This window comes from Mus caroli, chromosome 6, assembly GCF_900094665.2.
Source record: "Mus caroli chromosome 6, CAROLI_EIJ_v1.1, whole genome shotgun sequence".
In the NCBI taxonomy this organism is placed as follows: domain Eukaryota; kingdom Metazoa; phylum Chordata; class Mammalia; order Rodentia; family Muridae; genus Mus; species Mus caroli.
In genome coordinates, this window is record NC_034575.1 from 74853613 (window position 1) to 74879026 (window position 25414).

At 37.9% G+C, this 25414-nt stretch overlaps 1 protein-coding gene across 3 annotated transcripts in view; it reads left to right on the forward strand.

Moving 5' to 3' along the window:
• The window catches only part of LOC110296910 (regenerating islet-derived protein 3-beta), a 122028-nt gene that overhangs the window by 62995 nt on the left and 33619 nt on the right, over positions 1-25414 (forward strand). For all 3 annotated transcript variants that reach the window (XM_029478852.1, XM_029478853.1, XM_029478854.1), the window contains one exon: positions 7235-7315. The gene's annotated coding sequence lies outside the window, so the exon portion shown is untranslated. The remainder of the gene's footprint in view (positions 1-7234; positions 7316-25414) is intronic.

Below are 25414 nucleotides of genomic sequence, written 5' to 3' on the forward strand. Positions count from 1 at the left end.
CTCTCTCTCTCTCTCTCTTGCCTTCTCTCTTCCCCCCGCCTGTCTACAACAAAGCTCTAAAACCATAGACTGTCTCTGTTCATCAAGGCCCGCTGCTAGTGAACAATGGAATAGGCTTTCTCCTAAATGAGCCGTTTCTAATCTCCTGGTGGAAGGCCTTCCTGTGCTCCAGTCAAGGCCCAGACTAAGGACTCTTGCCTGTGTGGGAACCTCTCTCCCTCAGCCCTCACTCCCATAACCCCGGGGCTACAGGGTGTTACCTTGGGGCCCCCATTTAGGAGCTGCCATTTGTCTCCCCTGCACCTCCATCGAGTGGGATCAGTGACTTAGATACCCACCTGGAGCCAAGTGGAAAGCTTCTGGCAGCCCTCCTGCGTCTGTCTGAGAGAGCACTGAAGGAACTCTGGCCGGGGTTATCCTCCCTCCCCACTCCTTTCCCTGCCCCCAATAGTTCCCACACTCATAGGTGACAGGAGGGGCACAAGCCACGGTCACTGCTTTTTTTAGCAAATTGAGCTTCTGAGGGCAAGCTTCCAAAGTTTACATAACTGTGTTGTTTCTTTAGTTCTTTGCTTTGTGGAACAGTTTTCCTTTCACCCAGGACTACCTACAATATATTCTTTTGACTTGGTTTACTGTACTGTACTTGTTTGTTCTTAGTAGCTCTGCTCCAAAGCTCTCATTATACCTTTGCTCTTGCACATTCTATCTCTTTAGAATTTGCCTACAAACTGAGATAGAGAATGAAAAACTAGACCATAATAATGTCTTGTGTTCTATAAAATTTTATACTTTCTATCATTAATACTATCATCTTTAAGATACATTAGAATATTAGAAGCCAGGTGGAATGATATGTCCATATAATCTCAGGTACATTAGAAGTTGAGATAGGAGGACCACAAGTTCAAGGCCGGTTTAAGAAAATTAACAAATCCTTGTTTCAAAATAAAATTTTAAAAGGATTAGGGATGTCACTCACTGATAGAATGCTTGCCGAGTGTATGTGGAAAGTCAGGGTTCTAGTCAGTTCTGAGAAAAAGAAAAGAAAAATACACATTAGGATGGATCTAAAGTGTTTTGTGATAGTGCTATGTTACATAGCTAGTTAGATTTAGCATGCTTGAAGGTTAAGAAAGGATCTTTTTCTCATAATGAGCTTTGGACTCCCATTTCCTATGTCCTTAGTAATACATTAAGGTTTCTCTCTCTCTCTCTCTCTCTCTCTCTCTCTCTCTCTGTGTGTGTGTGTGTGTGTGTGTGTGTGTGTGTGTGTGTGTGTGTGTAGACCCAGAGTTTACATCTAGTGTCTTGCTAATCATTCTCTGTTCTTTTCACTGAGGCCAAATTTCTTGCTGAACATGGCTTGTCTGCTCTCTAGATGCCCTATGAGCTGGGATTCAAGGTGATCAACATGCCTGCCCAGCTCATCTACGGAATCTCAGAATCCAAGCTTTAGCTTCTACATTTCCACCTGTACTATCTCTCCACCCCTACACTAAATTTAAAAGAATTTCCCCTCTTCAGATTTATTATACCTTTATCAAACAAGGAAGACGGAGGGAGCAGGGTTATGCTGAGTAACACCAAGGGAAGGGAGTTTTTTTTCCCTTGCAAAGTGTAGCTATTTTAAAGCTTTCTTTTTTTTTTCATTTATTCATTTTCACTCAGTTATAAGATTTTTTCTCTTTTCTTTTTTCTTTTTTGTTGTTGTTGTAAAAAAGAAGCAGTGAATCTGAATAATAACATGGGTGGAGACACAATATTAAAAACTTCCCAAAGATCACAAGACTCCCATTTAGTAGAAGTTCCCTGGGAAAGAACTAAAACATACTATTGCTTTGCCTGTAAATCAAAGCTCAATCAAATGAACCTGACCACCTGAATAGGAAACATCCTTAAGGAAATATACTTGTTGCAGAAACTTCAAGTAAGATTTTAGCGTAAGTTTGCATGATGGCCTCTCTAGTCATTGACTATTCTCACCCATCCGTTATTTTGTTTTTCTTTGCCACAGTACCTTTTGCCATCATCCACTCTCATCCTTTAAGAGTGCGCCTACTTATTTATAATAAAATCTGTCTACAGCCTACACTACATTCTCTGTTTCTAATCTAAATTACTTTCACAGAAATCACAGAAGCAGGGAGCTGAGCAACTTCTAGAGACCTCATGCTATTGGAGTCATTTCAATATAGCACTATGTTAGGTAATTTTAGGGGGATAGCATGGCCACCTCTTCATAAATGTGAGGGTTCATGCAGCCCCAAAGGCATTTCCTTTAGGAGGACCAAATTCAGAATTTCGAGGGAGGCCAAAGATTGCTGATACAGACAATGCCAGCCAACCAGGAACTGCTGTTTAGTAGAGATGTTTTCTTGGGACCAATGGGGTGCAGGTGGAGAGTATTACAGTAGAGGACAGATGAGCTGGCTGGGTCATTTCTCACCTGCTGACTGAGTCTGTGTCACTGATTCCATGTGCCACCTTGCCTCTAACTCCCAAGGTAGGGTCAGGCAGCAAGCAGTCCAGGACACAGGTAGCAAGTAATTTTATTCTATGATGTAGCAGGCCACTCTTTTGTTTGTAAAACATACGTGCTGAAGTGATGAGAGATGCCAAGGAGATAGGATTTTATACCCAGGTAGCATCAAGAATTAAGCAAGCTTCAGGTGAGAAATAAGTCCTCACAAGAGTCTTCTCCTTTCTGACATCAATTTCAAATTTGTTTCCCCTACAGTAGTCCTTATAAATGTCATACCACATTGTCAAGAAAACCTATCCCTCCTAGACACATGCTCATGATGCAACTAGACACTAAATGGTTGGACTGACTAAGGGTGGGTTAAATGACCTGCCATGTAATGTGGATCCCATATTAACTAAGCTGACCTCCCTTACTCAGAGAAAGTGCTACCCATATGTAGCATAAGTCATAAAATGTGTCACATGTTAAGGGGCTCCAACTTATGTACCCAGAGGAAGAGTGCTTAGACGACACAGAACCTAAGTCACATTTCCACCTGCCATCCTTCTTTCTTCATGCTGCAGAACCTTTCCTTTCGATGAGAGCTTCAAAAGGAGATAAATATTTTTGTAGTGTGGTAAAGTGCACACTACCTTAGACACCTGCTGTGTTGCTGCCTTCATGAATAGGCCTCTGCCCTGAAGTACAATTTGACTTAGCTCCTCTCTTGAACCGTCTCTCCCACACTAAAGCCAAACAACCCTCAAGTACAACAACTGAGGGGAACAATTCATAGCACTCAGGAAACTTCTTACTTATGGTTGTAATCAGCTGATTATCCCTGTGATGGCTGCTTTTCTTTCTTAACTTGATGGTGATAGGTAGATAATCAGATATTAGAAGGCTTTGAGGACACTTGAGATAGATGTTTGCTTCCTAGGTGCCAGCAGCTTGGCAAAACACCAACTGAAACTGTAGAATCTGGTTATCTGTCAAAAGAATGTGATCTGAGTCTTTGTCTGCCCTACCTGGAGATTTGACATTGGCAAAACTAACTAGAAGGTCATAAGATTGTTATCTAGCTCAAGGCTTTCAGGCAAGGAACAAGGACATCCCACTGTCTTCTCTCATAAAAGCTGTCAATCACCCAAACTTGAAAATACCTCTAAGGAAAAGTTATCCATTCTAGGGACTTTAGAAATTGTACAAATCCCTAAAATGCAAGTAAGCTGTAGCCTATTCTCACCCTTTAAGATCACTGTACTTAACTCTGCAATAGACTCCTACTATCTTCTATCAGGCTTTCAGTGTCTCATCTTTACAGGGAGATAAAGACCTGTGAGTTAGATCAGAGTGAGCCTCTGCTGACAAGACGGTTCAGGGACACTCAGGTCATGATAGGCTATTATTTCATGATGTGAGGATTATTTCACCAGGTGAGGATCAACAGCTGCACATCTCATGTATCCCATCCGTGTAGACTGTGCCTGGATTGTCCCACTGCCTTTCCTAGATTTTCAGAGTGCAGATTTCATGTAATGAGACTACAGACCCTCAAAATAGTATGAGCCAAATTCCATACAATATCTTTTATTTTTTACTTCTGTTTTTCTGTAGAACTTCCACAAGTTCTACAGGACGCAAATAAAAATAAATGCAAAAGACCTGGTCTTGTTTCCAAAGTAAAACTCTCATCATCTTTAGGATGCTCTATCCTCCTGGCATGAATGTATGACAATGCATGCATAGTGAGGCCAACTTATCAAGCTTAACTGAGCTTGCATGCTTCAGCGTGAGACTTTATTATGCATCTGTGATAAATTGACCTAGTTGTTCTCAATTTTCAGTACCTCAGAAGTAGTACTGATATCAAATGACCCAAAGCCCTAAATCTGTGAGAGCTTTATTGATTGTGATGTTAGGGGTGTGAGATGTCTCATAATGCGACAATGAGTCTTAAAGCATAGAAGAATGAAGATTGAAATTCAGCTTGGTACCTGTCTGGATCCTAGCTTGTGGAATGTTGCTACTCATACTTAGTGTGCATAGCCGACATCGCATCAGACCCCATGTGTTAGATGAGCCCCTGGCTCCCACATGCTTTAGACACCTTGGTTGATGTTTCAGGGATTGGGACCAGCCAAAGGCAAAGAATTATGCTGCAGTCAACAATGATGAAAGGAGTCGGACATCAGACAAAAAGATATAGAGTTTGGTGCTTGCCCCACTGGTCTTTGGTCTTGCTTTGGTTCAGTATTTTCTTGCTATGATGTTTTGGAGTGGTGATGTATAACCTGTGGTGTTGCAAGCATGTGATCTGCTTTTTATTTCTGATTTTATAGTGATTACTGTTAGGAGATTGTGCGAATCTTAGAAAACATTTTGAACTTTGGACATTTGACAGTTAAAAGACTTTGAACTTTGAACTTATAACATTGTTGAAACTGTACTAAACTATGGGGACTTTTGAAGTGAGACTAAAGGTATGTTTCATTATGTCTAGGCATGACCCTCATAGACTCATGTGTTTGAAGGAGCCTATGGGGGTTAGAGAAGGAATGTAGTACTTTTAATAGTCTTGACCCAGGGAGTAGGAGGTATGGCCTTCTTAGAGTGGGTATGGCATTGTGGAGGAGTTGTGTCTCTGCAGAAGTGGGCCATTGAGAGTAATATATATGCTCAAAATCTGCCTTGTCTAAGTCACAGGAGTATTATTCTGGTGGCCTTCAAGTCAAGATGTGGAGCTATTGGCTCCTTCTCCATCACTATGTCTGCCTGGGTGCTACCATGCTTCCTGCCATGATGATAATGGACTGAATCTCTCAAACTGTAGCCAGTCCAAGTTAAATCTTGTTCCTCATGTGAGTTGCCTTGGCCATGCTGTCCTTTCAAAGCAATGAGACTGAACTAAGACATTGTTCTTTGGGATATTGGCCAGTCACTACAATTAGTCACTTGTCATCAAAATTATACAAAGTGCTGAAAGGGGATTTTCATGTATGACAGATACTTCCATCTTTCAGAAAATTGCAAAAATTTTGAGGTTGCCTTTAAAGAGCCAGGATCAAAGTCAGACTTCTGTCTATCCAGAAACTGACATTAAACAAAGATTCTTCCTCCTTGGTCACTGGTAAAATCTTTTACACCCTCTTGATTATGACCCTTTTCTCACTGATGATTTACTGTATATTTAGATACATTATATCTGTGGCTTTTTGTAACCTTGGCAAGTCATTTCTATTAAAATACTTAGTATATATATATATATATATATATATATATGGAGAGAGAAACATAGATAGATAGATAGATAGATAGATAGATAGATAGATAGATAGATAGATAGATGATAGATAGATAGATAGATGTAGATGTGTGTGTGTGTGTGTGTGTGTGTGTATGTGTGTGTGTGTGTGTGTGTGTGATAGCATATATGTGGGTATCAGAGGAAATACTGTTGATTATTTCTTTCTGCCATGTTGATCCTGGGGATTAAACTATGATCCTCATGCTTGATGACAACACCTTTACCTGCTCAGCCATGTCAAAAGCCCAGTTATTTTTGGTAAGTTATTTTTCCCTAGTCATATTACAAGCTATATAGACATTGTTCTTAATGACCACTATATACTTTACTACCCAGAAAATGAATGAAATATAATGAGTTAAATACAGTCGAGGATGGACTATTGGGAACTTCAGGGTGACAAATCTACAAATTCATGACATGTTGGAAGATTTTCATAGTTAAAATTTCTAGAAAAACAGTTTCACCAATTTTCCTGGTGAATATTATTGTGTAATTCAAAATTACTCAGTGTGAGAGGAAGCCTAAGTGATCATTAATTGAATTTTGTTTATATCATATCACATTTGATGTCACATCCATGTACGTTTGTGTTACTGTTTCAAATACTCTTAAACAGATCCATATTTTGACTTATATAATTTTATTTTTAAAACATTTTCTAATTTATATCAAATGCAAGCATATTATTGTCCTATATATAAGATTTATTTCAAAAATGAATGATTTATCAAAATGCAAGGGCTGAAAAGTCTATGAAAAAACAGGAGTAAAACTCAATAAGATCATTTCTGACATTAATTAATATATATAACAAATAGTCAAAGCAAACATAAAATGTAGTCAAAGTGAACATCAGCAACATTTAAATATTCAACAACATTATCAAGAAAGAGGAAAGACTAATTCCCAAATGAGAAATTATTTCCAAGTACTGTGTATGACAAGGGATTTATACACAGGATATATACGGAATATATATATGCAGTGACAGAGATTGAGCATGTAGATCAGTAGTTTATCCCTAACCTAACATATATAGCTCCCTGGATTTGATGCTTAGAACTGCAAATATAAAGCAGAACAAATATTAACTGCTGTAATTCTTTGATCTTGTACATATTTTCAAATTTAGTCACAATCTTCTGAGCATGAAGTCATTGTAACTTCTGCTTTCCCTGTAGCATCATGGCATCAGGGCTACAGCTTCTTGTATCCTTTGAGAGACTTTTCAGCATTTAGCTCTGAACTGGGCACATATTGTTTGGAAAATATTGAGCATAAACCCAGATGATCACTAAAAATCTTATACTGATAAATATTATTAACTATAAGAATTACCAGTATGAGTTTTCTAGATTGGTTCCCAGAAAGTAGAAATTCTAAAATATTATTGAGAATAGGAATATCTCTGCTACCAAGTTATTTATGTGTGCAAAAATTATTATGTTTTACTACAGGGGATTACTTTGGCTGGATCCCAGAAAACTAAAGAATATGGAAGTTGGCAGAGCATCAGAATGGAGGATCATAGCAGACAGGTAAAGGGCAGAGAGCCAAACTTATTCCTGGAAAAGGATAACCAGGAGTAAAGCAACAAAGGAGATCCAAAATGTTCAAAACCAAGAAGCTGTCTCCACTCCTTCAGACTCAGGGTTGTTTTGGTGATTCTGTAGTCACAAACCACATCTACCTCATTTCCCACGGACCTCAGTTTGACTGGCAATATGTTGGGTAGCATCCTTCAATACTTTACTAAGGTACTTTGTTCATTTAACAAATCTCTCCAGTCTAGTTTGACTACAGTAATAAACAGAAATGCTTTAACATGTATCCCCAGAAATATGAAAGTTGTTTAACCAAGAAGTTAATGATTGATAAACAAAAGAATGATTCAGAAAATTGGGATTTCAAGTATCCTATGATTTGTGAATTAGTGCAGTTCTCCATTTCAGGGGACTTAGACATCTAAGGGACCAGTATGCTGCACTTCATAATTGCCTTTGGTAAACATTTAGTCACTCCAATCAACTAATGAGTCCATGTGATACATATATTTCTGTACTATAGGGATAACAGTACATACAGAATACTGCAAAGAATGAATTCTGTTGTTTTATGATGTCATGTGGAAATTAGGGCTAAAAATGTCTAGATCCCTGAAATAATAGATATTAGTGAGAATAAAAACAAATAGTCCCCACTATATTGAAAAGAGCCCAAAGGTTCCTCTCTCCTCATCTACATAAATATTAATAATAGAATTAAACTCCCTGGTTCTTTTGTTTTGTTCATATGAAGTTGAGAATTCCACTTTCTAAGTCTGTGAAGAATTATATTGGAATTTTGATGGGCATTGCATTGAATCTGTAGACTGCTTTTATAACATGGCCATTTTCATTATGTTGCTCCAAGGAAGGGGCATTTTAGGGTGTGTGTGTGTGTGTGAGGCAGATGTGGGTAAGTGAGTACCTGCTCAGAGGCAAAGGAGAGGGGGAATGGGATGAAGAACTCAAGAAGTTGGGGCCAGGAATAGGATAATCAAAAACAAAACAAAACAAAAATAAGACAAAACAAACAAATAAACAACCCCAATTACAACCTGTTGCCTTAGATCTATGCCAGTAGCTTTGAACATATTATATAATAGCTTTTGCTATGCCAACTTGTAAACTTTTGTTTGCCTGCCTTAACTGGCCTGAGTTTAGAAGAGTCTTCTTTCTTTACTTTGTACTATATCATCTAAATATAATTCTTTTTTTTAAAGATTTATTTATTTACTTATTTATTACATGTAATACACTGTAGCTGTCGCTGTCTTCAGACACACCAGAAGAGGACATCAGATCTCATTACAGGTGGTTGTGAGCCACCATGTGGTTGCTGGGATTTGAACTTCAGACCTTCGGAAGAGCAGTCGGGTGCTCTTACCCACTGAGCCATCTTTCCAGCCCTAAATATAATTCTTATTCTGGGTGGATCCATCTGGTAAGGAAGTTTACACTAAGGTCTTAAGGGATTTTCTTTTTTAACTCTTCCAGGTTGGCTTTTATTCATGTCATGAAGGTTTCTATGGATCTGAAACATGTAATATAAAGTTAAATCATTCATTCTGTCTCAAGGTTTCAAAGTTTTCAGTTCTTGATCCCTTAGCCTGTCAAATGATTTAATATTATGGTAGTTAATGATGTTGGAACAAAGCTTTCATGGAAGAAAGGAAGAGGCAGGGAGCTGGGGACTACTTCAAAGTCATGTCTTCAAGAACTCACTTCCTCTAATGGGGTTCTACCTCCTAAAGGTTTACGCAAAGATAACATATCATGATATGACTCCAACAATCTATTAACCCATTCATAATTCAAAACCCTCAAAATTCAATCACCTCTGATTAGGAATCAAAGCACTTGTAATCCATTCATCTCTTAATACTGCTGCCTCAGGACCAAGCCTTAAATTAAACATATGAGAATCGGGGGGTTCATTTCAGATCCATATCTTAACATGCTCCAACACAAAGCTACCCAAAACCTTGAGATACAGTGTCAGACAATGATGGAAACAGTATTTTGAGGAGAGAGGTTTTGTCCCTGAGACCTTCAAAGCATAACATCCAAGCACCTGGATAGTCCTCAATCCAGTTAGACAAAATTCTTGGTTTATAGGTTTGAATAAAAAACCCATGCTTCACAAAAGTTAATTGTGAAGATGATATTTCCAATAACTCAGAAATATTAATATAAACTCTGCTATCATCATCATATGACCATAGGATACCCCAGCCCAATATTCATTTCTCACTCAATGTTCCTATCAAGCATGAATTTTAAACATATATATTAATTAATCTTAGAATACGTTAGATCTGCTAATTTACTTCATAGCAAAATATTGCATAGAATTAAGACTTGTTTTACAAAAATGGAAAATAAGGAAAACAAAATATATGTGATTTTGTTCACATTGAAATCTGTAATAACTTAAGTTAGAAAATTCTGATTGATAACCCAAGGCTAAGTGTTCTTATCCCAGTGGTATTCTCTCTCTCTCTCTCTCTCTCTCTCTCTCTCTCTCTCTCTCTCTCTCTCTCTCTCTCTCTCTCCTTGTGATGTAGAAACAATACAGTGATGCTTTGGGTGATATAGCCCATTGTGATCAAACAGAATACAAAGAATAACTGATGCTGCTAGAGCCAGAGACTGATAAACACCTGCAAAATTTAGAATATGACTTGTCTCCATCAAAATTCTTATTAAGGATTTAATTGTAATTGGAGCAATGTGAGAAAGGGGCCATTTAGGAGGTGTTTGGATTGACAGATTAATGGTTTCTTCTGTGAGTTCTTGGTCTGAAATTATTACATCAATGTTTTAGTTGCTATAATGACATATCTTCATGAAGCTAGCCTCTTGTTATAATTTCCCCTATGTCTATCATGATATGAAGGAGCTCAAAGCTCTTAGATTCCCATTCTTCAGAGACATGAGTTGGATTTACTTTTCTTAATAAGTTTTCCAGGCTTGTGTATTCTGTCACAGCCTTAAGACAGACACCAAGATGATGTTACATGTGTTGTTCTGTATAAGCCTTGAAAATTTTAAGTTTAGTTCTGCTTTTACCTCTGACAAGGAGATGAAGAAGCTGTGAGCTACATTTCTTCAAGAACTAGTCCACTATTTGTTGTGACAAACACCATTATTGGAAGTAACTTGTAGGTGGGACTATATTTCTATGTCAGAGTTCGTCATTGGAGGTAGTTAAGCAGAAACCTGAAGCTGAAACTACACGGGAATAGGGATATCTGGCTAGGCAGCTTGGTTATGCTTAGCTAGCTTTCTAATACAGTCCAGAACAACATTGGCTGGAGCTTCTGATATCAATTGACATCCAAGACAATTCACAAGAGAGAAGCCCATGGTCCAATCTGATCTGGGCAATTCCTCAGTTGGAACTCCATTCTCAGGTGACTCTAGGTTGAACCAAGGTTAATTAGGGCATAGTCTATGAACTCACAGATGCTTACTTTTCTTTGGATTTTTTTCCTTGTGTTTACAATGTACAAACTTATAAGAAATGTGAAATTACAAGTTATGTATATACTGATGGAGTAGCGAGTAGAACTCATTGCTAAAAGAAAGACAATAAAGTGATGGAATTTTATACCTTTTCTAATATATTTATTTGTTTCTTTATTATTTATTACATTCTGAATGCAGTTTCTCCTGCTTTCTTCCCTTCACGTCCACCCCCTGTCTCATCCAGTTCTCCTACTGGATGGAGTAGTGACTAAAACTCATTGCTAAAAGAAAGATGATAAAGTGATGGAATTTTATACCTTTTTCTACTATATTTATTTGTTTCTTTATTATTTATTACACTCTGAATGCAGTTTCTCCTGCGTTCTTCCCTTCAAGTCCAACCCCTGCCTCATCCAGTTCCCCTACATTTCTCTTAAGAAAATTCAGGCCTTGAATGGTTATCAACTAGCCATGGCATATTAAGCTGTAGTAAGATCAGGCACCTACTCTCCTATTAAAGTTGAACAAGGAAACCCAGTAGAAGGAAAGGGTCTTAAAACAGGCTATAGAGTTAGACAGAGTTCCTGCTCTCACTGTTTGGAATTCCATAAGAAGACCAAGCTACAAAACTGTAACAAATGTTCAGAGGACCTAGGTCAGTCCAATGCTGACTCCTTGGTTGGCAATTAAATCTCTGTGAGCCCTTATGAGCTTAGGTTAGTTGATTCTGTGGGTTTTCCTGTGGTGTCCTTGAGTGTTCTGTTGCCTACCTTCCTTCTTTTCCTATTCTACAGGATTCTAAAAGCTCTGCCTAATGTTTGGCTGTGGCTCTCTGCATTTGTCTCTACAAGTTGCTGGCTCCCAGGCATCAATCTACGAGTATAGCTGAATAGCATTAGTTTTGTTGTTGTTGTTTGTTTGCTTGCTTTTGTCAGTTGTGTTTGGTTTTATCCTAGGTTTCTGAGCTAACCAGCCTTAGAGTCCTGGCTTCTAGGCAGTGTCAGAGGTAGGCAATCTCCCAAGGGATGGGTCTCAAGCTAGATCAGTCTTTGGTTGGCCAGTCATTAAATTTCTACTTCATTTTTACCTCAGCACATCTTATAGGCAGGACAAATTGTAGGTTGAAGGTTTTGTGGATGGGTTGATGTTTCACCTTTCCAAGTGAAGTCTTGGTCATGGGGGATGGCTTGTCCAGGCTCTGTATGCCCCATTGCTAAGAGTCTTAACTAGAATCACCTTCATAGATTCCAGGGGTGGGGGGTGTTCCGAAGCAATAGGATTTTTATCTCCTTGCAGAGATGCCCCAGATTCCAGCTCTCTCTCCCAATACTCTCTCTCACTATCCTTCTCCAACCTGATCTTTCCTGTTCCCATTCCTGTCCCCTCATCCCAGACCCCTATTTCTACCCTGTCCACCTCTACTAAAGCTAAATACTAAGAGGGCCACAGGCAGGGGGTGGGAGCAACACAAGAATCTCACTGTGAAAGGGAAATAAAATTTCAGTCTTAAAAAGCCTATTAGTCTATGCCCTGAGAGCTGTCCATGGTGCTTTTGAGTTCTAATTAGAACATTATAGAAGCCTAGAAACAGTTACTTTTCTATGATGACTCAGCCTTTGTTATCTAACCTCAGATCAAGACACTAGTTTGACGTTTCCATTACAAGTTTAAACATGAGAGAAAAGTTAACTGTAAAGTTGTAAGAGAGTCTGCTAGATAAATGAATATTGGTCGTGAGTCTGAAGCGTTATTACTATTGTGAATGCCATATTGAGTATTGCTTATGTCCACATGTGATTCTGGGTGAGAATTTTCCTCTCTTCCTATATCTTGCTAAATCTATATCTTTCTCTCTTCCTATAGCTAAGGATAGAATCTCGTTCTATTTTCCCAGCAAAAGGAAATCTCATTGTTGCACTTTATTCTAAAACCCAAGTATTAGAATATTTAAATATTTAATTTAAATTAAATTTGAATTAAATTTGAAAATTAAACCTCAAGAAACACAATTTCTTCAAACTTCAGATTAAAGATATTAGTGTCAGTTAAGCTTCATAAATGAATATTTTCATTCAAGTCTTATGATACCTTGAGTGAGGCTTAGTCACATACACTGTATATAAAATTTCTGGTTTATATATACTAATAATATAAGATTTCTAAGGACAAAGACCCATTTTTCTTGTGTATATATGTGCACATGTGAATGTCTGTAGATGTTGATGTGTGTGCAGATGCATGCATGTTTACAGATGTGTGTGCATGCATGTGTATGTGTGTGCCTGTGCTGCAGAGGCCCAATGACAACTTTGGTTGTTACTTCTCAGGTGCTGACCATATTGCTTTTTGAGATACATTTTTTTTTCAGTGGCCTTTAACTTGCCAAGTAGTTTCAGCTATCTGGCCAGTGAACTTCAGTGATCTGTCTAACTTCAATTCCTCTGGGCTGGAATTTCAAGCACGAACTACCATATCTTGCTTGCCAGTTTTCTTTTTATCTTAATTGCTACATACCTTCAAAGAACTCTATACATAAGACTGATAGTCAACATGCTTTGAGAAGTTATTTACAAGTGATTAAAAAAAAAGCCAAATGACTCAAATAATAGCAGTGACCTATGTTTCATTAAAACAAGAGTTTATAAAAAGGCAGATATGTACTGTAGACAAATTGAGAAGAATGGTACTGTTAAAGATTAGCAAAATTATGAAGCAGGTACATGTCAAATTTGATGTTAATGGGAGGACAAATTAGTTTGAATGATGCAATTGTTTTTATTAAAAATCGACATTTGTCTCCCCCATTAATGATTCTGCCCAATTTCCCTCTCCTACTGAGGTCACTCCCTCCCTCTGCCTCCAATGATTATTTTGTTCACCCTTCTAAGTGGCATTGAAATACCCTCACTTGGGACTTCCTTCTGTTAAGCTTCATATAGTCTATGAGTTGCATTATGGTATTCTAAACTTTTTGGCTAATATCCACTTATCAGTGAGTACATACCAAGTATGTCCTTTTGAATCTGTGTTACCTCATGTAGGATGATATTTTCTAGTTCTATCAATTTGTCTGCAAAATTCATGATATCCTTGTTTTTTAATAGCTTGGTAGTATTTCATTGTGTAAACGAACCACATTTTCTGTATCCATTCTTCAGTTGAATGACATTTGGGTTCTTTTCAGCTTCTGGCTGTTACAAATAAGGCTGCTATGAACATAGTGGAGCATGTGTCCTTCTGGTATGGTGGGGCATCTTTCAGGTATATGCACAGGAGTGGAATAGCTGGGTCTTCAGGTAGAACTATTTCTAATTTTCTGAAGAACTGCCAGATTGAATCCCAGAGAGTGGTTATACCAGTTTGCAATTCCATTAGCAATGGAGGAATGTTCTTTCTCCATGTCCTTGCCATCATGTGCTGTCAGTTGAGTTTTTGATCTTAGCCATTCTGATTGGTGCAAGGTAGAATCTCAGGTTGTGTTTCCCTGATGACTAAAGATGTTGAACATTACTTTAAGTGCTTCTTGGCAATTTGATATTCCTCTATAGAGAATTATCTGTTTATCTCCATACCACATTTTAAAATTAGGTTATTTTGTTTTCTGGAGTCTAACTTCTTAGAGAAGCCCAGAGGGTCAGAATAATGAATAGAAATATGCAGTGGTGTAGGGTGGAGTGCGGGGGAACTAATAGAAAGTCCAAGACACTGGGGATATAATAGACTCCGAGGACTCATTGGGGATGACCTTAGTCAATGAAACATAAAGAAACCATCTCCTGTAGATATATGTGTCCCCCATTTGAGAAATGGGGTCACCTTCCAATCTTCAAGATTTTTGACCCAGAATTGTTTCTGTCCAAAGAAAATGAAGGGCAAAATGGAGCAGAGACTGAAGGAAAGGCCATCCACAGATATGCCCAACTTGAGATCTATCATATGGGCAGGAAATAATCCCTGACACTTTTACTGATGCCATATTGTGCTTGCAGAGAGGAACCTAGCATGGCTGTCTTCTGAGAGACTCTATCAGCACCTAAGACAGATGCAGAAACTTACAATTGGCCTGAGGTCAGGACCATGATTGAAAAGTTAGGAGAAAGAAGGAGATGAAATACTATCCAAGAAAATTGAAACTGTATTTATCCAAGAAAATTGAAACTGTATTGTTACAAAATGTTTTTTAAGTCAATCCCATAGGAAGAACTACAAAGTATCTACTAATCAAACCACTCAGAACTCCCAGAGACTAAGCCACCAAGCAAAGACCATACATAGACTGGTCTGTGCCCCCCTGCATATGTAACAGAGGACTGCCGTGTCTGTTCTCAGTGGGAATGGATACACATAGTCCTATAGCATCATGATACCCCAGGGAAAGAGGATGCTAGTGGGATGAAGTGAGACTGGGTGAGAAGGTGGGAGAGCTCTCAGAGGCAAAAGGGAAGAGGGATGGGATGAAGAACTCATGGAGAAAGGAACAGGAAGGGGGATACATTGGGAATGTAAATAAATAAAATAATAAAAAGATGACATTTAAAAAATAAAGCAGGACACTTTGTGTGTGATCTAAAGAATCTACTATTAAGTATTTATCTAAGAAAATTGAAACTGTATTGTTACAAAATGTTTTTTAAATCAAGTACTTACAGTGATTTTATTCATAGTAACCTGAAAACAGAAACATAAATGATAAATTAACTGTACAATATTTCTAGGCTGTAATATTATTCAGCAATTATAAGAAATACACACATAGGTGAAGAATGATAATTCTATGCTAATTAAAAGTATCCCTACACATAATAAGATACTTAATTATAGGCCAATTATATGAAACTCCAGACAGGAGAATGTCATTTACAATTGGAAGTAATTATAATAACAGGCGTGATTGGGGGAATGGGTGAGAGAACATCTTCAGTGAAGGTAATGCTCTGCATCAGCTTTGTTCTCTTTTTTCATCTTTATGAGCTATATGTTGACCATAAAGATATAAAAGAATTGGCTTGTTAAACTATGACTTGAGTTGGCATGCTGACAACTGTTAGGCTGAGATCTCTTATGGCACATATTTTACATGAAAACCATAAACAAATTTTGCATTCCAGCTACTGAATGCACAGTGAAGTACTTGCACAGATATATCTAATTTACACTGGGCTTTATCAAAATATGATATGGATTAATCACTAATAGAATTACGCATAGATGTATTAATGAAACAACAAGAATAAAGAACTAACCATAGAGCCCAGGCTGTAGGTGTCAATTATAAAATGTTAGAAACATTGTCGATAAATACCCTTATTTGTTATTTCTCTCCCATCTACCATATCTCTATATATTTGCTTATTTATTTCTCCTTAGCTCTGTCTATATATCTTTTTGCCACTGATTGGTTTTCTAGAATTATTGATTCATTTTGATATTCCTTTTGGACAGTAAACAGAATATAATCTAGACTGTTCTGAAAATCAGCATGCATAACACTGAATGCTAAAAGAGACAGACAATCTCTAAAACAATTAGGAATTTGGAGGGGAAACTGAAAGAATTAGTTTCCTTCTTGTGCCTTGACTAGCTGGGGAGATACATCTCAAAGAAATTTTTGTTCCAATCTACTCTCAGGCTCAAAGCCCTGTCATTCTATGTCTTCTTTTCTAAACAACACTCCTATAATATAAGGAAACTCTCACTCAAGCTTTTTGGGAGTATTAATTAAACTTGCAGCTTTGAAGACCTGCTCTAATGGTCTCCATTTTGGAGGTGCAGAAATCAACTTCTATAAGAGTTCTCATGTCCTTAGGGCTTGTCAACCTTTTGAAAATAAATAGAGAAGTACTCCTTTTCTAATGCATCAGGGGGTTCTGCTGAGAAGCAGTGCCACCAACTGTCTGCTTAGCATTCTTACCAGTTGATAATGTTGTACTTGTTTGTCTGGATGTAAAAATTAAAAAAAAAATATGACAAGATGAGGATATGAGTGTAGAACAGAAAGAAACAATCCACAAATGTATGAACAAATGTCTATCTGTCCTTGTTGTGTTCTGCAGCCAATTAATGTACCTCTAGCAAGTACAGAAGGAGTATAGGGCAGGGAAATGGAGAAGGACAGGAAGGAGAAGAGGAAGGGAAAAAGGAGAGGGAGAAGGAGAGGGAGAGGGGAAGAGAGGACAAGGACAAGGAGAGGGAAAGAAGAGGTGGAGAAGGAGAGAACCAGGGGAGAAGGAGAGGACCATGGGAGAGGGAGAGGCAAATGAAGAGGGACAGGGACAAGGAGAATGAAATAAGATTTCTTAGGTTCAACAATTATAAGTGAAATTGAGGACACAAAGTATCCATTCTACTGCATCTGTAGGTGGTAAACAGACAATCCACAAAATATAGCATGAAAGAACACATGAACTGATAAAATTCATCAATAAATATATTAGCTCAGGGTCTTCATGCTCCTATGACAAAGTCTCATAGAGAAGACATAATAGCTTGTAAGCAATGGGCATTCATATGCTCGCGTGCGCGCGCACACACACACGCACACACACACACACACACACACACACACCTTTGTTTTTACATGTTTGAGGGCAGAAAGTCTGAGATCTGGGCACCAGCATGCTCTGACTCTGATGATGCCATCTTTCTGACTGTAAACTGTCATCTCCTCATTGTGTTGTTGCAGTGCAGAAGAATACCGTGAGAATGCTGAGGTTTCTTTTGAGAAGGCATTGATTTTATTTATAAGTCTCTTTCCTTATCACACAACTGCTCTCTGCAGAGTGCACCTCCTAATACCACTGCTTTAGAAGTTAGAATGTGAACATATCAAATATATAATATATAAATATTCAATCCATAAATAGAATAATAGAGAGAAAGAGGAGATAAAAGGAGTTTTAAAAAGAGGAAGAATGGGAGGATGAGGTTAAAAGAAAAGGAAGGGAACAAGAAAGGAAGGCAAAGGAAAAATATTTGGAAATATTATGATGCCCTAAGCACTATCTCATTCCTAGCTAATTTCTCAGCTTCTCCATCTGCTCTGTAAGCAAGAACTCAAGGATTCAGGGAGAGTTTGATGAGGTCACACTCACCCCTGCCCCTCACTGCATTGTAACATCACCGCTGATATGACCCTGTACCATGACAGACCTGATGGCTCTAATTAGGGAATGCTTAAGGCCAACTATTCTTACAGTCTCTGCAAGAGGACTGACTCCCTTCCTCTTTCAAGGGTCAAAAGCCATCTGCCTGCGGGCTAAATGCAATCCTCTGGACAGGTTCAGTTGATGCCACATATTTACTGGCTATTGTTACCATCTCTGTTTTACACAAAGCTTGAGCCAATCCTTTGTACTGTCCACCTGATGTCTTGAGATGTTTGAATTTATAATTCTCTTTTGGTGGCAGGTATAAATGGGAAGCAGCAGGCATTGACTCTCCATTCTCAGATAGTGAAACTCCAATTCTCAGATCACTGTTCTAGGGATGGATGTAGCTTCCCTCTCTCCTTGCCTAGATAATAGGGCTGAGCAAATTCAGCATTTAATTTCTTGACATATATGACACTATGACACACAATTAAATTATTCTTTTTTCTTTTTAATTTGTATGTGTGTGTGAGAGAGTGAGTGAGACAGAGAGAGAGAGAGAGAGAGAGAGAGAGAGAGAGAGAGAGAGAGAGANNGNNNTGTGTGTGTGTAATATATATTCACAAATGTGAGTCGGTTGTGTCCCCATACACTCTGTGGAAGCAGAGAGTCTCCCAGTGAACCTGGCGCTAGGCACAACATCAGAGAACCCCAACATTCCTCTTGTCTCCATTCTCAAGTACATTAGAATTACAAACATGCATACTGCCATACAAGGGTTTTTACGTCAGTGCTTGAGATTTGAACTTAGGCCTTCATGCTTGCAGAGAAAACATATTTAGCTGCAGAGAACTTTCTCTGGGCTCCTATTCTGTTTTTAAACAAAACCCATAACAATAGCACTGCATAGTCAAACAATCTGGACCTAATGTCTATCACAGAGGCTGTCTTCCACAGACACTGTTCTTCAGATGAACTTCTCAGTATGCTGGGTGCATGCTCACTTTCAGTGACTCAATCCAAAGCAAATTGACTGATACCTTTTCTTATTAGCGAAGATTACCTCTGTCTGACTTGCCTGCATTTTGTGTATATGCAGTATCTTGCCTCCATTCCATGTACTGGAGTGATACCTAGGTAAAGCTAACAACAGTGTCTAAGATTTACTGTTTCATGGCCTGAAGTGTGGTAGTGGAGACAATGTTGAGTTTCCCCCCTCCCCCACCCATCTCTTTCTCTCCAAGTTGCTTAATTAACACCTGTAGAGGAATCTATTACCATCTTTATGAGGGTGGTTGTACCATTTCTACAATGAGTATCCCCATAACAAACTTTTCAGCAGAATTGCAGAGAAACCCTTAGGGTGAATTTCTACAATCAGAATTTGGAATTTTCATTTGCTGCTATGAGTAGAATGTTATCCTTGTATTTTATTACATTATTGTTGATGCAATGAATCTATATAATTATTGATTCTTTTCTCCCTTTATATGAAAGCTGCCTGTCTCCCCACCAACTGGATAATGCAGTGAGGTTTAGTCATCATTGGGCTAGTAGTCCCTCACAGTACTGAAACCAAGTACTTTCTTATAACAAGGTTGACAACAGTATTATTCTGTTGTTTTCAGTAGTTTTTATTGTCATTACTTAATCTGAATCACTTTGGGTTGGGAAACAAAACCTTGTGTTGTCCAGTGGCGAGGATGAATGAATACCCAGTTTTTACACTGCTTGTAGGTAAATCTTAACTCACTTTGACATATTTATGGACATTTGAATTGTGTCTTAGGAATTGACTGATTTTTTCAGTCCTATCTTTGTGACTATTTTCTCAGGTTCTAGGAGAGGTCTCATCAAACAATCTGATCCACATGCCATTCTTTCTGCAGGGATAGAGACCTTAGGGAGCATACTGCTACCATCAGTTGTTATGGGTGCCCTCCTTCCATTCAGCTGGCTCTTCTCTCTAGGATTCACCTGCTCACAGTATGCATCCTCTAGTTGGCCCCTTTATCTTGCCTCTCTTATGTGGACTTGTCTCTAGGCAGAGGCCTATAGTTTCCCAGAACAAATTTTGATTTAGTAAAAATTTAATTGCAATTTCACCATTGGAAATTCATCCTAGATGCATCACCAAACCACATTCTTGAACTGCTTTGTCAGTAACAAAGTATGCATTGTTTAATTCATTTGTCTTCCTCTGTGGCCAGTCATAAGTAGCTCCAAGCTCATTAAGTCAAGGGGAGAGGTGGTTTTTATTTCTGCCAAGTATCACGTTATTCATATATTAAGATTTAAAAAATGTACATAGATACATGTATGTATATATATATGTATATATATGTATATATATATATATATATCTTGACATCTTAATGCACATATGCATATATATGCATTTGTGTATGTGTAAATCTCTGTGTATGGTTTTCTTGAGCTTGCATGAACATGAGTGTGCATGAATATGTGTGAGTGTGCATGTGTGTGATCCTTCTCTAGATGTTTTTCAGAGTTGTGTGCAATACCTCAGGGAAGGATTTGCCAAGAGTTGATTCAACAGTGAAGATAGACTAATAGAACGTGCAGTGCAGTCACTGAATGATTCTACAGAATAGGCAGGTCCCCAGATATATTGGCAGATCCACAAAGAAAAGGAGATGAGAGTTTATAAAAATATATGTTAAAGCAGAGGCCTTTGGAATACAGAAATCCAAGGAAAAGAGCAATTTTAGGTGCTCATTTAAGGAAGGACCACCACAAGGATGACACACATAACACAGCAAAGGTAAATCACTCATGCATGTTGCACGTGATGATCACTTAGGGGTGACCTCTTTTACACATTGGTCAATGGTTGTGTTTCAGGAGTATCAGTCTTTAAATGTACAGATATTTTTCTACAGATTGTTTGGTTAGTTTTTATCATCGTTCACAGCATGAAGCATTGACAAGCATAGTATTGACAAGCTATGCTAGTCAATGGCTTCAAATACTTCTAGGCTTGGAATGATTCTTTTAGAAGCAATAATATAAGAAGCCACAAGATGGGGGTGTTTGCACACACAAGCACGCAGTTCAGCCCGCAGTTCACTCACCACTTGTGGCTATTTACATACATAAAAGTTCACATTAATGACGATAGTAATTCTGTAGCGGAATCAGTGACATACAGAGAACTCAGTTACTTGGTGAAAGTAAACAAGGTGAAAGGAAACTTTTCTAATCTCCAAATCTTTTTCTATTGAATTATATTTGGCTTTTGTTTGTCATTGAAATTTTATGAGGGCTTTTAGGAGACACCAATTCTTCTCATTACTTATAACCTTGGATAAAAAGGGGAAATAAATGTACAGTGAGAAAATGTTGATAATCTGAATAGTGATATCAATGTGTAGTAGAATATTAGGTAGTTACTAATACTGGCAATTTTTAGTATGCTTGAAAACTTTCATGATATAATTTTAATGATATAGAAAATAAATAACGTAATACACCCATAATTTTTAACCCAGTGAGTCCAATTAGTACTGCAAGTATATGTATAGATGCAGGGATGAACACTAGAGCATGAAGTTGGGAGAATACCATAGGGGATTTGTGAGGTGTTGGAGAGAAAGGGTAGAGTTGGATATGATGATCAAAGCACATTCTATTCTGGTATGAAATCTTAAAGGGGGACTGGAGAGATGGCTTAGTGGTTAAGAGCACTGACTGCTCTTCCAGAGGTACTAAGTTCAATTCCCAGCAACCACATTGTGTCTCAACAACCATCTGTAATGTGATCTGATGCCCTCTTCTGGTGTGGCTGAAGATAGCAAGTGTACTCGCATACATAAAATCAATAAATCTTTTAAAAAATAGAACTCTTAAAGGAATAAATAAAATCTTTATATATACCTACACACAAAATGAAATAAAAGGTTTTGATCTTAACTGATGTTTAAATGTTGGTGGTGAAATTACAGAATTCTAGGCTTTCCTTTCGGGATGTTCTTCATGCTCTCAATCCTTGTCTAAGTTCAGGAGTGAATATCACCTCCAGGAGATGCCAAGAAAAAGAAAATACAGTATTTTCAACTTGGGCTAAAGTTACAGTATGTTTGAGAAGATTCTTGAAATTTGTTTACTTCTTGTTATTCATGATTCATTGAGGGTAACTAACTTGTTCCTCACTGCTCAGGAAGGGAGTGCATATGACTGGGTTTGGATTCTCCCTGCAGGAATGCACAGTATAGATCCTGCACCCAATGTCATGTTCTCTGCTCAAACATGAAAAAGAAACAACACATTTCACAATGTCAGAGAGGATAACTCAGCCTTGCTATATCCCTATAAATGTTTATACACTTAGAAAACTTCGTTCTTCCATGATTAACAGAGATTACTTAAAGTACAAGTAGCATCCAACACCTGGTTGATGAAAGCCCATTCTAGCTCCATTACAAACAATTGCTCAGGTCCCAGAACTTCCTGCCTCTGGAGAGGTAAAGAAGCCTCGAGGACCAGCTAGCAGCTGGATCTTTAATCCTGGCCAGGTTCACTGGGATCTGAGTCATACCAACATCTGGCCTTAAGCCTTATTATATTCTGTGAGTTTTAAAGTTCTTATTTGTAAAATGGCGATCCCCACATGTAATGTAAAGTTGGAATACCATTAAGGTGCTGAATTCTGGAAAGAGTTAAGAGTTAAGGGTTTTCTTAATATGAAGATGTCAATTGGTTAATTAAAAATACTTTCTACCCTCTCTCATTAAACATGCTGTGTGTACACTCAATACCATATGATTGAGTTAAAGAAGAGATTAGATATGCTCATTCTGCAGAAACATATCATCTGGACAGTGGAAAGAAAAAAAATAGAACTGAACCTTACAAAGATCTTTATTTTAAACTGGTTATAGTAGCTTTCTGGTCTTCTTACTCTAGGAATCACTTGTAATCTTCTAGCATGTTCATATTTACAACATTAAGAGTTTTGTGGGTTTTTTTACCTTTTTCAGAATATTCAATTTTCTTTTTTAGTGTGTGTGTGTGTTTGTTTGTGTGTGTGCATGTGACATATATGCTGGTACCTGAGGAAACCAGGAAATCTTTCAAAAAGAAAATGAAATATAGCCTGTTACAAAAACATATATTTTATTGTTCAAATGAAATACTCAGAATTAACATATCTATAGAAATGAAAGTAGATAAATGGTTACCTTTGGTAAAGCAGAGATGGGATGTGGAGCCTGGGGAACTAATAGGTCTGAGATTGAAAAACATTCTGAAATGGTATTATGACTAGAGAGAGTTACATAATCTGTAATGTATTGAGATATATACATTAAGAAGTGGAGCTGTTATGGTATACAGAATAAATCTAAATAAAGTTACTAAAAATAAAAACAATAAAAAATAACAAGCAGATGCAGAGTTGAACAACAGATGGAACATAGAGACAAATTTCTCCATGAAATAGGAGAAAGTCAATCAACATTCTCCTGGACAACACAGAATTTTCACATGTATCAATTTGCAAAGTCAAAAGAGTTTAGAGATAGTAAAACCCGGAATCTGATAATCCACAAGATAGAGGATAAAATAGAGAATTTGGACTTTTTCCATTGTAGTATCATTTTACCTATTACAATTATTTAAGAATATTGATTTTTCACATTTGTTACTATGCTTCTTGGAACATGGTATGTCCATTCTGTTCCACGGATAAATGGTACTAGCACAGATCTATGATCTACAAGTGTCTATCAAATGAGGAATACAAGACTAATCCAAGGTCACACTTCCTTGATCAACCCATTCTCATTTTTAAAAAAATCACCAATTAAATGCTACTCGGTTTCTTAACTCAGACCAGGTTCCAATGGCAGATACTGACAGCTTAATGCTCTGCTATGCTGAGATATCCCTGAATTGGACCCAAATATTCAACGACTTGAAAAAGGCCAGAGAGAAGATGTGTGACTTAAGGCTTAGCCAGGATTTGTGTGAAGGAATACAAGGTTCCACTGGGAAGAGTGATTATATCATCTCACTCCAAATCCCTCGGCATGTTTAGCAACAGAACCAGCTATTGTGCTGACTTGATCCCAAGGACATGTGATTTTTCAATGCTATTTGTTATCCTCTCTCTTTTTTAAATTTCAAATCTGATGTCCTCCACACTAACAAGAATGTAGATTTAGCTGGAAATGTTCTAAAAAATTGTTCTGAGAATTGGTTTGGTTTCTTCTAGCAAAACATATCTGTTCCATCTATATGAGAAGTGTTTCTCTCAACCATGAGACCATTGTTTGAGGATCTTGTAATATGTCTTAAAAGTCCATATGTCATCTAAACTTCTACTTAGAAAGTAAGTGTACAATATATTTCGGGAGATTATTTTATTAATCTGTCATCATAGGAGAATTCAATAATGATGAGTGAAATCTGTCGATTTATGAAGGCAGATAAACAAAGGTGTGCTCCACCAGAGGCTAGCCAAGATAATGACCATTTTACTTGAATTGAGTGTCAACTTGACATAGCCTGAAGTCACATCAGAAAGGAACATAAATTGAGGGATTGTCCAAATCAGATAAGTCTGTGACCCTGTCTGGAGGGAAGTGACCAGTCCACTGTGGGTGACATCATCCTTAGCCCTGTTATCTTGGGCTAGAAAAGAAAACTGGCTAAGCATGAGGCTTTGAGGAAGATATCAGGCAACATTCCTCCAGAGCTTTTCCTATAATTCCTTGTCTGAGTGTCTACTTGTCGGATTTAAGGTAATGTTGCATGGAAGAGCAAGCAGTCCTGCCTTCATGCTCCTGACTGAGTTTCTGCCCTGACTTTCTTCAATTATAGTTTTGACATGCAAGTGTAAGCCAAATAATTCATTTCCTTTTTAAAACTGCCTTTGATCAGTGTATTTTATCCTACAAACAGAAAGGAAATTATTAACAACTATTTAAGGGAGGAGTAATCCTCTGTGATTTGTCACTTCCCTCAGGTTAAATCCAACACCTTTGGCCCTCAAACCATGCTCTCTACAATATAGTGGAGATCTTACTGAAACATTACAGGGCTCCATGTTGTACCAGAAACTTCAAGGTCCCTACATGTCTTCCCCAACTTCTCCAAACACTCTTGATCATCCTCAGTGAGTCATCCAGTTCTGAACTTCTTTGTTCTGAAAATGTCTACAAAAAAAGCCAATGAGATAGTTTAATGTGTAAGGACAAGTGACACCAAGCCTGATGTCCCAAGTTTAGTGTGTAAGGACACTTGCCACCAGACTTGATGACCCAAGTTCAATACCCAGAACTTACAAAGTGGAAGGAGATAACCAACTTCTGCAAGATGTTTTCTGACATTCATATGCATGCAGTGGGACATGCAACACACACACACACACACACACACACACAGAGAGAGAGAGAGAGAGAGAGAGAGAGAGATCCACACTAATAGTAAAAACAATACACAAACATTTTTTCACTGAAGGAAGACAGAGAAGTGGAGAGGGTACACAAAATTTCCTTCCTCTGTTTTAAATTTA